Source organism: Musca autumnalis, unplaced genomic scaffold, assembly GCF_047663935.1.
Source record: "Musca autumnalis isolate F117 unplaced genomic scaffold, ASM4766393v1 scaffold_1, whole genome shotgun sequence".
NCBI lineage: Eukaryota > Metazoa > Arthropoda > Insecta > Diptera > Muscidae > Musca > Musca autumnalis.
Window position 1 is genome coordinate 238,237,834 of NW_027411644.1, and position 14,737 is coordinate 238,252,570.

At 38.2% G+C, this 14,737-nt stretch overlaps 1 pseudogene; it reads right to left on the reverse strand.

Annotated features, from left to right (window-relative positions):
• Positions 1–11,423: 11,423 nt before the first annotated feature.
• Positions 11,424–13,387, reverse strand: LOC141391095 (uncharacterized; annotated as a pseudogene).
• Between the last annotated feature and the right edge of the window lie 1,350 nt (positions 13,388–14,737).

Here is a 14,737-nt window from a genome sequence, read left to right on the forward strand (position 1 = left end):
TAATTTTATTTGTAATTCAAAATTTTTTTGCTGTTGCGGTTCCTAGGCAAGGCCACATGACATTTTCAACGGTGGCAAAATACCCGTCACTAATGATGGTGACATTTTCTTAGTCATGAAAAACTTCTCTACATGCAAACAGTAGGTCCCTTATCATTGGGTTAGTATGAATCGGGGTGCACTCAATCATATGAGAGAAGCCTCCCTTGCTCCTACTGGGATGTTTGTGAAACAATTATGTATATCATTATACATTTCTAATAAAAGTTCCAAAATTGGAAAATTGACATTGAATATCTGGATACATATGTCTAAAAATTTCAATTGGACAATTAATTTGTAATTTGCAATAATGCTGGGAATTTCTCTATCATGATAGAGACAAATTATATCATGGGAGGAAAGTGTTATATTCTACACAAAACCTATTATATATTAGGCAGTACGCCCGTTAGTTACCCAAGGGACACTTTATTGCAATTTGTATCAGGGAAAGGTCAGCAGTTCTTTTTCCATATGTAGGCTACTTCCCTGGTAATTTTTATACCCTCAGCCTTTAGGCTAAAGAGGGTATTTACACTTTGATACGGCCAAAAATGTGCCTCATCGAAATAATGGTTTTAGACCCTAAGTATGTTTGTACGATATCCGTTTCAGACAATTTTGAGTCGATCTAGCAATGTCCGTCCGTCTGTCTGTCTGTCTGTCCGTCTGTCTGTCTGGCTGGCTGGTGCGCACGATAACTCTCGAACGGATCAATCGATTCGGTTCAAATTTTGGGTATCGAAATATTTTGTCCAGATTTGATTTAAGTTCGAAGATGGGCCATATCGGTCCACTCCTTCAGGTACCTCCCCCACAAAAGTCCAAAAATGTTCGGAAAAATTGTCCGCACGATAACTCTTGAAGGGAGTAACCGAATTAGTCCATACTTTGCACATCGTGACATTTCTACAAGACATAGATGAGGTTCCAATATGGACCCTATTGGTCCACTCTTTCAGGTACCTCCCACACAAAATTTTGCTTAAGTGCAGTTTAAGGCCTGCTCTCGAATCGCTTTGATTTTTGTTGCAGCCACTTGTATTCACTACCCCCATTACGACGATATAATTTTTTTCAGGAGCAAGTCCATATATCCTCAGAAATCAGCACGAAAACTGCAAACAACCCATATAATACCATGTGTCGTAGTTGGAGCGCACGATAACTCTCGAACATATCAACATATTTATACCCTCAGCCTTTAGGCTAAAGAGGGTATTTACACTTTGATACGACCAAAAATGTGCCTCATCGAAATAATGGTTTTAGACCCCAAGTATGTTTGTACGATATCCGTTTCAGACAATTTTGAGTAGATCTAGCAATGTCCGTCCGTCTGTCTGTCTGTCTGTCTGGCAGGCTGGTGCGCACGATAACTCTCGAACGGATTAATCGATTCGGTTCAAATTTTGGGTATCGAAATATTTTGTCCAGATTCGATTTAAGTTCGAAGATGGGCCATATAGGTCCACTTCTTCAGGTACCTCCCCCACAAAAGTTCGAAAATGTTCGGAAAATTTGTGCGCACGATAACTCTCGAAGGGAATAACCGATTTGGTCCATACTTTGCACGTCGTGTAATTTCTACCAAACTTAGATGAGGTTCCAATATGGACTCAATCGGTCTACTCCTTCGGGTACCTCCCACACAAAATTTCGGAAAAGTTCAGTTTAGGACCTGGTCTCGAATCGCTCTGATTTTTGTTTACGCAAGTTGTGTTCGCTGTCCTCTATACGACGCTGTAAGTTTCATTAGGGGCAAGTCCATACTTCCTGAGAAAATAGCCTGAAAGTCACAAAAACCATATGACACCGTGTGTAGTGGTTGGAACGCAAGATAACTCTCGAACGGATCTGCCGATTCGGTCCAAAATTTGGCTTTCGTAATATTTTGTCCAAACTTAGTTCAAGTTCAAAGATGGATTATATCGGTCCACTCCTTCCGGTACCTCACCCACAAAAGTTCGAAAATGTTCGGAAAATTTGTGCGTACGATAACTCTTGAAGGGAGCAACCGATTTGGTCCATACTTTGCACATTATGAAATTTCTACCAGAATTATATAAGGTTCCAATATGGACTCAATCGGTAAACTCCTTCGAGTACCTCCCACACAAAATTTCGGAAAAGTTCAGTTTAGGACCTGCTCTCGAATCGCCTTGGTTTTTGTTGTAACATCTTGTATTCACTGTCCCCTATACGAAGGTACAAGCTTCCTCAGGGGCAAGTCCATACTTCCTGAGAAAATAGCCTGAAAGGTACAAAAAAGCCCTATGACACCGTATGTAGTGGTTGGAGCGCAAGATAACTCTTGACCGAATCTGCCGATTCAGTCCAAAATGTGACCTTCGTAATATTTTGTGCAAACTTAGTTTAAGTTTGAAAGTAAGCCCTACCGGTCCACTCCTTCAGGTACCTCCCCCACAAAAGTTCAAAAATGTCCGGAAAAATTTTTCGCACTATAATCTTTGATGGGAGTGACCGATTTGATCCATACTTTACACATTCTCATAATATCTACCAGATATAGATCAGGTTCGAATATGGACTATATTTGTCCAATCCATCCCGTACCTCCCACACAAAATTTTGGATAAGTTCACTTTTAGACCTGCTATTGAATCACTTTGATTTTTGTTGAAGCAACTTACATTCGCTGCCTTAATTGCGATGGTAAAAGTTGTTTCAGGGGCAAGTCCATACTTCTTGAGAAAACAGCCCGAAGGGTGTAAAAACCCCCTATGGCACCCCCATGATCTATGTCGGTCCATTCCTTTAAGTACCTTTTCCGCAAAATTTTTGAACTTTAATCCTAATCAAAATTTTTGTCGGTTCATACAACCAAAATTTTGAAACCCCCTAAAAAGTGTTTCAATTTGCACAGGCTGAGGGTATATCTCTGTCGGCAAAGCCGACTGATACTTTTTTACTTGTTGGTTCCAATTTTGGGTCTTTCCATATTTTGTCCAAACTTAGTTTAAGTTCGAAGATAGACCATATCGGTCCACTCCTTCCGGTACCTCCCCCACAAAGGTTCAACATTTTTCGCCAAGATTGTGGGCATTATAGCTCTAGGAGGGAGTAACCAAATTGAGCCAAACTTTGCTATTGGTAATATTGCTTTCAGGCATAGATCGGGTTCTAATATGGACTATATCGGTCCACTCATTTGGGTACCTCCCACACAAAATTTGGAAAAAGTATAGTTTAACAACTCCTCTCTGATCTTATTAATTTGTGACGCAGCAGGTTGCACTTGCGGCCCCTGTTACGACGTTGTAATTTTTTTCGTGGGAAAGTCCATACTTCCTGAGATAATGACCTAAAAAGGTCCAGAAAATCCTACCGGCACCACCTAAACTGGCTAATGTGTAAAATAACCCTTTAAGAGAGAAATCGATTTAGCTCAAACTTTGTAAATTGAAAAGTAAAATTGTAATATGTTTAAATTACAAAAATTAAGTACAACATATTTAATTATATAGTCTGTAAGGAAAATATCCATTGACTAATAAAGAAAAAAATATATTTCCTACAGATTTGTATTAGGTCCGAATATGTACTACATCGGATCACTCCTATGGGTACACCCTACCCAAAGTTTGGAAAAAATGCACTCGTCTTGGATCATTCTGAATTTTGTTGCAACTTGTACTTTTTTGCGTCCCTTTCCATACTGGAAAATTCTCCCAACAGCTAAAAAACCTACAGAAGTATTGTGTTAATTTTTTTTCTTCGGGTACGTGGCTGAGGGTATATCTCTGTCGGCTCAGCTGACTGATACTTTCTTACTTGTTTCACCTAAAGGTGACGCACTGTATTATAGATGCCATGGCACAAAGCACGAGTTGCGGATTTGTAGTTGGTCGGAGGTTAAAACATCTGGTCTCCAGCTTCACCCCAGTGAATGAAAGACTAGCTGCAATTCGATTTAACGCACAATTCTTCAACATCAGCTTTATTTAAGCTCATGCTCCCACTGAAGAAAAGGACGAACAGACCAAAGATTTATACGAGCGCTTGGAAGAAACTTATGACCGTTGCCCTGCCCATGACATTAAAATTATTCTAGGCGATTTTAATGCCAAAATTGGAAAGGAGAATATCTTTGGCCCAACAGTCGGGAAAATTAGTCTCCACAGTGAAACATCTGACAATGGTATGAGGCTGATAGACTTTGCAGCTGCATAAAACATGGTGGTTAGCAGTACCAGAGTGAAGCATCTCCACATTCATAAAGGCAACTGGCTGTCTCCATATCAAAGAACAAGTAATCAAATTGATCATGTTGTGATAGATGGAAGACATTTATCGAGCGTGTTGGAAGTACGATCGTTCCGAGGAGCAAACATAGACTCGGACCATTACCTTATTGCTGCAAAGGTACGTACCAGGCTAAACGTTGTAAATAAAGAACGAACAGATACAACACCGAAGTTGGACATCGGTAAGCTGCAAACACAACAGATAGCCACAGCATATTCCACTCAATTAGCCCAATTGCTTAATGCAATCACTCCTCGTCCCGATAACATATCAGCACAATGGCAAAATATTGCCCACTCTATGCAAACAGCCCCAAAATCCATACTTGGATACCAGAGACCTCCACCAATGAATCCATGGTATGATCAGGAGTGTCGTGCTGCTACCGAAGAGAAAAATGCGGCATATAGGGCTATTTTACAATCAGTAGCAACGCGTAGCGCACGAGACAGGCACTGGGAGAGAAAGAGAGAGGAGAAACGTCTTTTCCGCAGGAAAAAGCGAGAAATGGAAAGACGGGAGTGTGAAAAAATCGAGATGTACAGGAGCCAGAATGAAGTTCGAAAGTTCTACCAAAGAGTGAAACATCAAACTGATGGCTTTGGTACAGGCATATCCTCCTGTAGAGACCAGCAAGGCTATTTGGTAACTGATACAGATAGTGTGCTCAGGATATAGAATGGCCATTTCTCCAAACTGTTTTGTATCCGTTAGTATCGAAGACGGCGACGATACCACAGATCCAATCCCAGAAGATGGTATTTAATGTATACCGCCCAGCCAAGATGAGGTAAAGACAGCAATAAGTCGGCTGAAGAATAATAAGGCAGCAGGAGCCGATGGCTTACCAGCCGAGCTGTTCAAAGCAGGAGGCAACACGCTGATAAGGTGTATTCATCAGCTAGTTAGCACCATCTGGCAGGAAGAACGAGTACCCGACGATTGGAACCTGAGCATAGTGGCAGAAGTCTTCTCCCTATTGCCCACAAGATAGTGTCAGGGATAATGTGCGAACGACCAAAGCCTATGGTCAATGAGATAACTGGGCCTACCAATGCGGCTTTAGACCTTGCAAATCCACCATTGACCCGATATTTACCCTGCGCCAAATGCTGGTGAAGACGCAAGAGATGCAGATCGACACTTACCACCTTTTTGTGGATTACAAAACAGCATTCGACAGCCCCCTACGTTCAAAGGTATTCCAAGCCATGTCTGAAATTGGTATCCCTGACATTAACTGATACTCGATCGTCAGTTAAAATAGGAACGAACCTCTCCGCAGGGTTTGGTACCAAAAGAGGTTTTTGTCAAGGTGATGACCTCTCGTGTGATCTTTTCAACATTCTGCTGGAAAAGGTTATACGAGATGCGAAGGTGAATAGAAGTCGCACAATATATACAACCAGCCATATGTTACTTGCTTATGCCGACGACATTGACATAATAGGTCGATCGGTAAAGGAAGTAACTGATACCTTTGAAAAAGTCGAAAGGGAATCTGTTAAAGTGGGTCTGGCGGTAAACGGCGAGAAGACAAAGTTAATGGTGTCGTTGCGCAATGCGTCCATAGAGATCGGGCCAACTGTTGGTTGCTATAATTTTGAGGTAGTAAGGGACTTTGTCTACCTCGTCTACGTTGGTTCCTATAATTTTGAGGTAGTAAGCGACTTCGTCTACCTCGGCACCGCCGTAAACACAACCAACAACATCAGTTGTGAAATACGAAGAAGAATAGTGTTGGCCAACAGATGCTACTTCAGGCTGAGTAAGCAGTTCAGGAATAAAGCCACATCTCGTCAAACAAAAATAACGCTTTACAAAACACTGATACTACCCGTGCTGATGTATGGTTCAGAAGCCTGTGGAACTTGCGCAAGCAGATAAGGCAGTGCTTGGTGTGTTTAAGAGAAACATTCTTCGAAAGATCTATGGACCAATCTGCGATGACTGTGAATATCGAAGTCGTATCAACCATGAGCTGTATCTGCTATACAACGACATCAGTATAGATAGACGTATCGAGATGCAACGATTGCGTTGGCTAGGCCATATCATAAGAATGAGCAATGATAAGCCCGCTAAAAAGGCGTATAAATTCGGGCAGCATGGCGGAGCACGCAGAATTGGCAGGCCAAAAAAAAAAAAAATGGCGCAAACAAGTGGATGAAGAGATGACAAGGCGCGATATTCCAGACAGCGAAGCACTAAACAGAGGGAGTTGGAGATCTTTTCTTAGTTCGGCTTATTGAACAAATGTTCTGTAATGGGCCAGCTAAGTAAGTATGTTTTCTTACTGTATTTTGTAATGCCAATTCAATTATATACTTAAATTTGACTAAAGGTTTTAGTCATGATGCCCACCAGTGCATGGGTTTTAGATTATATAGTATTAATATAAGCTGCCATCTAGTGCCAGACTTTAATTGGTGGGTCGCATACTATAGCTGTTCTAGAATTTATCTGACCCCTTACATTAAAATAACTGGCATAAATGGAAAGAACAGGAATTCTTCTTCCACATATTACATATGTGGGCGCTTCGTGTTTTCCAGGAAGAACGCTATTAGATCTATATTAACAAATTTGCCAATTTTCAGACAAAAATTTTTGGTCTATTTATACCGCTAAATTGGTTTGTTTTTATGTTGATTTGAAGATTGTTGTGTTTCCCCATGCCTATTTTTGCATCATAAGATAATCCGTACTTTTGTTTCATTATGTGTAGAAAACAATTCATACCCCCTCCACAGGGAAAATAGGGGTGAATGCTACGCTCACGGTTTCTTAGAACAATCTATGCAGCAGTACAAAGCTTTAACCATTAGCTTCATATTTACACTGGAAATATTTTGGGCCTCTCTCTCCATACAATGGATCCACTGTGCGATGAGGACTTTTAAGCTTTAGCTTTTAATGGTTAAGCATTTTGACATTTCGCTATGTCGCCCATTCGCATGTTTATTTTGATTGGTGTCCATAAAAGTTGGTGTCTATAAAAAGCATTTTTTTTTAATCGACCACCACCGATAAATTACGAACCCAAAGTAGAACCATGTTTTCATATCTACCCTATATTATGCATATTTCTTATTTCTCAAATATTAAAGCATCCGATTCGATTTGCTTAGGCTGTAACCACGTACGCATTAAAAGGTAATGTTCTAGAAAATCACCGTTGTGTGAAAAGGACAATTTTAAAAAAATTTTCCAAATATTTCGACACGTAGATAAATTAAACTAATCACACAATTGCTGTACCCGACTCAACCATCTTGATTAAGATTATACCCCCAGAAACACCAAAAATATTTTCCACCTACACTATCCTAAGGTATACCATAGTATTCTAAAGGACAGCATGAATATATATATTGTCCTCCCGTAAGTGTCGTATACAAATACGTGTAGCCCATACGTGTCACTCGTCACACCATTCTTTTAAGACACACACACACACAATTCGCAACATTACAATCATTTTTCGGTTGGCAAGCAATCCTTTAACCTGACTCTTCTTTAGCTTTATCCTGTGTGTCGTGAAGTTTATGCCACTTGACTTCAATATTTTACAATGCCTACAACGAACTCCCTAGTTTCACTACTGGGCAACTCTCTCTCTCGCCCATCTACAGTTTGGTTATTGATGATTTTGAGCCAACAACAGCAAACACATTGTTGTTGTAGGGTGTTTGCTTTGTTTTGTTTGGGGCTACACAGTGGTTGTGTTTTTTCGTGAAGCATAGTACACACTGACCAACAAAACTGACAGTCATAGAGGTATATTTCGTTAATATCAAAGTCTAGCTGAATTATTACTTTCCAAATCTCTAAATAATACTAAATTAATACTTTTAAACAAAGTTTTTATTTGCTACAAAATTGTCCCAAAAAAGTTTGTTGACTGTCAGTTTTGACTGATAGTGTGTGCTCCTCTTTAGTTTGGATGGTCGTTCGCTCGGTCAGTTGCTTGATGGCCGTTCGTTCACTATAACCTTTTAGGCCATTTACTATGATTTGTAACGACATTAGAAAAGGACATTGATGACATCGAGTGCCGAGTCATTCATCTGTTAAGCAATAAAAATCATTTATGTGGGCCAATCTATAATCTTGTGATGAAGAATATGCACCAAATTTTCCACCATGTGTATATTAGGGTGGAATTTAAAAGTATTGGAACTCTATGTTTTGACATAACTTGGATCGTCTACAACGTAGGTGATAAATAAGTTCTTAAAGTTTCCCAGTAATTTTGGGCGTTTGTTAGGCAAGTACGTAAATTATTCCAATGTCAGGTGCAATGAATTCAACAGTTTGCCTGAATATAATCAATAATTGTTCACACTCGTATATGTACAACAAAACACCACTTTGACGGGGTTTATTGAACTTTCGGAAAATTGTCGAGAAAGGTATGGAGAATAAATACACTTATAACCTTAAAACAGAGACCACATGGGTTCCCTGCACCTCAGGGCTCGAGATCTTTGAAGCAATGCGGTCTATATAATGGGAAGTATTTTTAACCCTCAGATGCAAATTATACTGTTGTCATGATCAACAAAATGATCCTAGAAGTGACATTTAACTCTATTTAAGTACAACAATGAAGACAATCGGACGGGGCCGACCATGTGACCAACCTGGGCATTAGTTTAGCACGGAATTTATGTTATGTTATTGCAACATGATATACAGTGCCCGGCATAATTATTTTGACAAAATCTACATTTCTCTTAAAAGGCATATAATTATTGTCAGCATTCATAAAACGGGATATTAACAGCATAGGGTTTTTATACCCTCCACCATATGGAGGGTATAACTAAATTTGTCATTCCGTTTGTAACACATCGAAATATTCCTCGGAGACCCTATAAAGTATATATATTACTAGCGGACCCCGTCTGCTTCGCTAGACACCAAGTCTGAAACTTTATATCGGATTGGGGCATGAAAACCAAAAACACCAAATTGGTTTTTCTCTTAAATAAATTTATTGCAATGCTCTTTGGTAAACAACATTCTTGGTTTTTCCATTAGGTGCGTACACAATCAAATCGGAAGGTTTCCCAACACGTGAACAGGCTACATACAATTGTCCATGTGAAAAACAATAATTTTCTAAATGTAATCCACACGCTTGCAATGATTGTCCTTGTGATTTGTTAATGGTCATAGCTAGGGTGTCCAAAACCGAAACCGGTTAACCGGTTAACCGGTTTTGAGTTACAAAACCGAAACCGGTTGTCGCCAAAAACGTCATTTTCGGTTAACCGAAAAAACCGGTTATTTGTGTCGGTTAACCGGTTTTAAAAAAGTAGTAATATTTTTAAAATTTCATTACAATTGTATTCTTGAAAGTAAGATAAACTTAACTGACAAAAGGTACGGAAAAATTGTACATGTCAGATACGTTTAAACTTCACAAATATTTTGTGTAAAATGGCACAACTCCAATATACATAGTTCAATTGGACGATCTATAAAAAAATTGCGTATACGTAATAAATCACGGTTGTTTGAATGACGTTTTGTATTAGTACAGTAAACTTAGAACTTGTCGAATTTAAGGTTCTAAAGGGTAACGATAACAAAATGCATTTTGATTCTGGCACTATAATTTGAGGTTCTCAACGCAAGAAGGAAAATCCAGACTTAATAAAATGTAAATTTAATTCCTTTGGTACACAATCTTATATTTGTAAGGGCTTTTACTATTCTTAGAGCACAATTTCTGTCTTATCTTAGCTGTCTCCACTTTAGGGTTGAATGTTAAATAACAAGGATATTATCAGATAATTATACAATAACGAATTAGTTATACCCCTTGCCGCACATTTTTAATCAAATATTTATAAATTATGAGCAATTTTGTACCTATTTTACAAAACCGGTTTAAACCGGTTAACCGGTTTTGAAATTTTTTGAAAACCGAAAACCGGTTTTTGAAAAAACTGAAAATTTCGGTTAACCGAAAACCGTTTTGTTTGGAAAAACCGGTTTTTTGGACACCCTAGTCATAGCAAAGGCAAGTCGAATGGGGAACTGCAAACGTTTAAATTCAAAAGGCATGTCTGTTGGTATTATTGGAATACGTGGAATTAAGACGTCTTCACCTTAAAATTTTCCATTCAAAATAGTTGCTTCGATAACATTGGTCATTAATTTCTTTACTGCAAGTCTTGTACCATTACACAATTTTGGCTGATTGAGATTTCGTAACATAATAATAGGTGCTCCAACTTTCAATTGTAGATTGTGAGGTGGGAGTCCTGGTAGATCTAGTGAATTTAAAAATTCTGTGGGATAATTGACCACCTCATCTTCATTCATAATGGTGTCTCCTTCAAAACCGCTTCATTAATTTCATTAACATCTTTATTTTTTGCGGCTAATATGGCTCGTTCGCTCAATTAACGATGATTTTTATATTGTTCTGTAATGCGTGGAAAAACCCTTTCAATCAGCTCTTGTTTTGATTGAGTGATTCGACAAAAATCAGTTGGTAGGGTAATTAGTCCACTTTCTTTATCCATCGGCATTTTTCCGTCTCCAATTTTTAGAAGTTGCTTAGAAATTTCATTAACTGATAGATCGTTTTGCAATTGAACGCGCACATTTGAAGTTAGTGTCAATTTTCTGACATATTTCCCCAAAATTGAAGATTTTAAAGACGCATTCAACTCGTCGGCAGCAGTGGATCGGGGAATAACAGGTAGAGTTTGTCTAAAATCCCCTGCTAACAATACCAAGGCACCACCGAATAATTGCTGATTTGTTTTTAAATCTTTCATGGTTCTGTCAAAAGCTTCCAATGATTTTTTGTGAACCATTGTGCATTCATCCTATACGACAATTGCAGATTCTTGGAAAACCTTTGCCATTCCAGATGTCTTACTGATATTACATGTGGGATATTCATTGAAATTCATGTCCAAAGGCAGCTTAAGTGCAGAATGCGCTGTTCTACCACCATCTAGTAATGTAGCAGCTATTCCAGATGAAGCAAGAGCCAATGCGATCTTATTCTGTGAACGAATATTATTGAAATGAGGAATGTTTTCCCTGTTCCACCAGGTGCGTCTAGAAAATAAAATCCACCGTTATTATTTGTCACTGCTTGCATTAATGTGTCGTAAATGTTTTTGCTGTGCATTTAACATTGGTAAATTTGATTGAACAAATGAACTTAATTCATTTAAATCAAAATTATGTTCACGCTGCTCATCTCGATTAAACATATCATGCATTGGACGGTTTGGCGATACCAATCCCAATTGTGATAATCCTTTATTTGCGATTCCAAGACAAATGTCTTCAATGATAATCAATGCTTCATCGTGAATTTCTCACGTCATTGAATAATACGAATTAGAAGTGGTTCTACGCATTCGGTTCAAAATATCATCAGACATAAAGTCTGCATATTTTCTCCATAACTCAAGTGGATTTGATGGACTACTTGTTGCTATTATTATTGAAAATAATGATCGAATCTGATGAGGTGAAGCAATAATGGATGATTCGGCAAGCGCAGCATCCCAATGAGTGTCATCCTGAAGTAAATGCAATCGTTGGACTATTTTCAAATGACCAAATGATGTTGGCCCAAGAACATTAATTAACAGTAAACGTAAATAGAAACATTCGTTATGGTTGAGATGAACTGTGTAAAGTCGTCCTAATGCATCGGTGGAAAACAGATTTTGATTACCTTCAACTGGTATTCCTTGTTTACGCCTTTGAAAAACTTTCAGGGACTTATTCCATGTGTAATATTTTGGAACTTCTTAATACAACAATCCTCTTGCAAATGTATCCGTTTCACATACATTGAAAAAAGCGGTCAATGTTGTAGGTGGTGGTGACGCTGCGCGTTGCAATGCAGTTTGATTTGTAAAGTAAACCCTCTGACCATTTTCAAGGTGAACTGCTAAATGAACAACAGTGGGGTGTCTTTCGTGGATTCCAAATGAAAATATCCGCCACACAGCTTCGTTACTACTAACGTAACGTCCTAATTGAAATTGAGTTATTTCATCATTTATATTCGGGTCAACTACACCAAAAACCGCCATATCGCTACCTTTGTTGATGTATTTACAAATATATTTGATGGATTTAACTGAATTACAAAATTCAACGTTGATATGAGCTTTGAATGTCTTCGATAACAACGGTGAATATGGAACGATCCATCGATTGTCAACTTCAATTTCCTGATTTTGAATTCGTACAGTTGTGGATTTTCCATTATCATCAGTTGATCGTCGTCTATATAACGGATAACCATCGTTGCCGGTAACAGTTTCAGCAATCAAATCTCTTGGGTAACGCTTTGAACACTTTCCATCAGCCATACACGGCGAATTGATATTTAGCTGCCCACACGGACCATGGATCCTGTTTTTAGTGACAACTTCAAATAACGCTGGATCGGTATGTTGATCAGGAATTTCGGCAGATATGATGGCATCAATTTCGTCCGGTCTTATTTTATTTACGTTCCATATTAATATGTGGGCATGTGGAAGACCTCTTTTCTGCCATTCCACAGAATACATCCAGCAACGTATTTCACCAAACACCTCATGTTTCACAATGAAATCTATAAACACTTTAAGTTTATGTTTGAATACACGTGCCGTTATATCGTGCCGATCTATAGCTGTTTGCCCTGCTAATAAATGTTCTTTTATTTCGGTCCACTGTGGATTACAGGTGAACGTTATAAATAAATCTGGACGACCTAATTTCTAACATACGTCATAGCATCCTGTGCATACTCGTGCATGTGACGTGGACTTCCAGTATATGAAGACGGCAAAATGGTTAACGAACCAATATCATTTGGATTAATGTTAGCATCATTGCATTGCATCACAGCGTCACGCAAATGTATATACTCTTCAACACGTAATCTTGCTTGATTATGTCGAATATAGTTTAAACGTTCAGATTCAATTTTGGCATACATGTCTTCAACATATTGATGAAAAAGTTTCTGACATTTCAGAATGTGATTATCCTGATTCCTACGTATCATTAATCTATAAGCATAATAGTTCATTGCGCTGACAGTTTTTTTTGTTTCCAAGCCTGAAATTCAATTTAAAAAAATCGTTAAAATTTTCTTGTTATATCCATCACCATAGTATGGTGGTATATTAAGTAAGCATGGCATGCAACTCCTCGAAATAACCATTTTAGATTCCACAAACTATATGCATTAGGGCGGCCAAAAAACGCACAATATGTTTTCTATTGGACCCAAGGACCTTGTATATGAAATTTTATGGCGATCGGTTAACGTTATCCCGTGCCACTCGAACGATCTTTGTTTCCATAGTAATTTGTATGGGACCAAAGTTGAATATTGTAAAGACCGTACTTATGGTCCAATCGACGAAAAAGCTTTACCAGTAATTGTTGTTGCTAAAAACGATTTCTACAGAAATTTATTACGATCAGTTAACGGTAATCCGTGCCCCTAACAGATCTTTATTTTCATAGTACTATTATTGTACTATTATTGTAGAAATTCTTGTTTAATCACAACAATGAACTGGTCCAGTTTTGATTCGATTGAACCGTAAATACGGCCTTTAGAACATTAACCTTTGGTCCCATACAAATTACTATGGAAGAAAAGATCGCTCGGTTGGCGCAGGTAAACGTTAACCGATCGTCATAAAACTTCATTTATAAGGTTTGTAGACCAAATGGAAAAAATGTTTCAAATTTGTCGTTTTGTGGGCCGTTCTAATATACATATTCGTGATCAGCGTGGACATTTATATCGATATATAGCCATGCCCATCTATGGAAATCAATCTAGCATCTGAATGGATTTAAGAATGTGGATAAAATGATGGTGGAAGCTATAGTAAAGTATAGTATTAGCCCCCCATTTGTCTTCCGACTTTGTTATGTTTCCAGAGGTAAGAAAACATATGCACAAAAAATTTATTAGGCATAGGCCCCATATAACGGTATAACATTTTCGTTTTTATTGGCTGTATGTGTTTTTAGGTTTTCACGATCTTGCTTGGAAACCGCAAGCTCTAACGAAATGGGACTTAAGAAAATATTGTAGCTATGAAAATTCTCTACAATATTGACTATTAAGATAACTTCGTAGTTTTTACCGTTATTGAAATATAGAAGTTCAAATTAGGACAATGGATTGACTGTTTCGCCACCTTATAAAACAATGTCATGACTGCAATTTCCCAACTTAAACTTATATGTATCTCAGAAACGGTAATAAAGGAAAAAAATTACGAAAGCCAGTCTTGTTGAGAATTTTTGCAGCAACAACATATTCTTTAGTCTCATTTAGAAATTAATTGCAGTTTTCAAGCTAAATCCTGAAGACCTAAGAAAAAAATCTGAAAGTTTGATCTGAACCTCAATATCT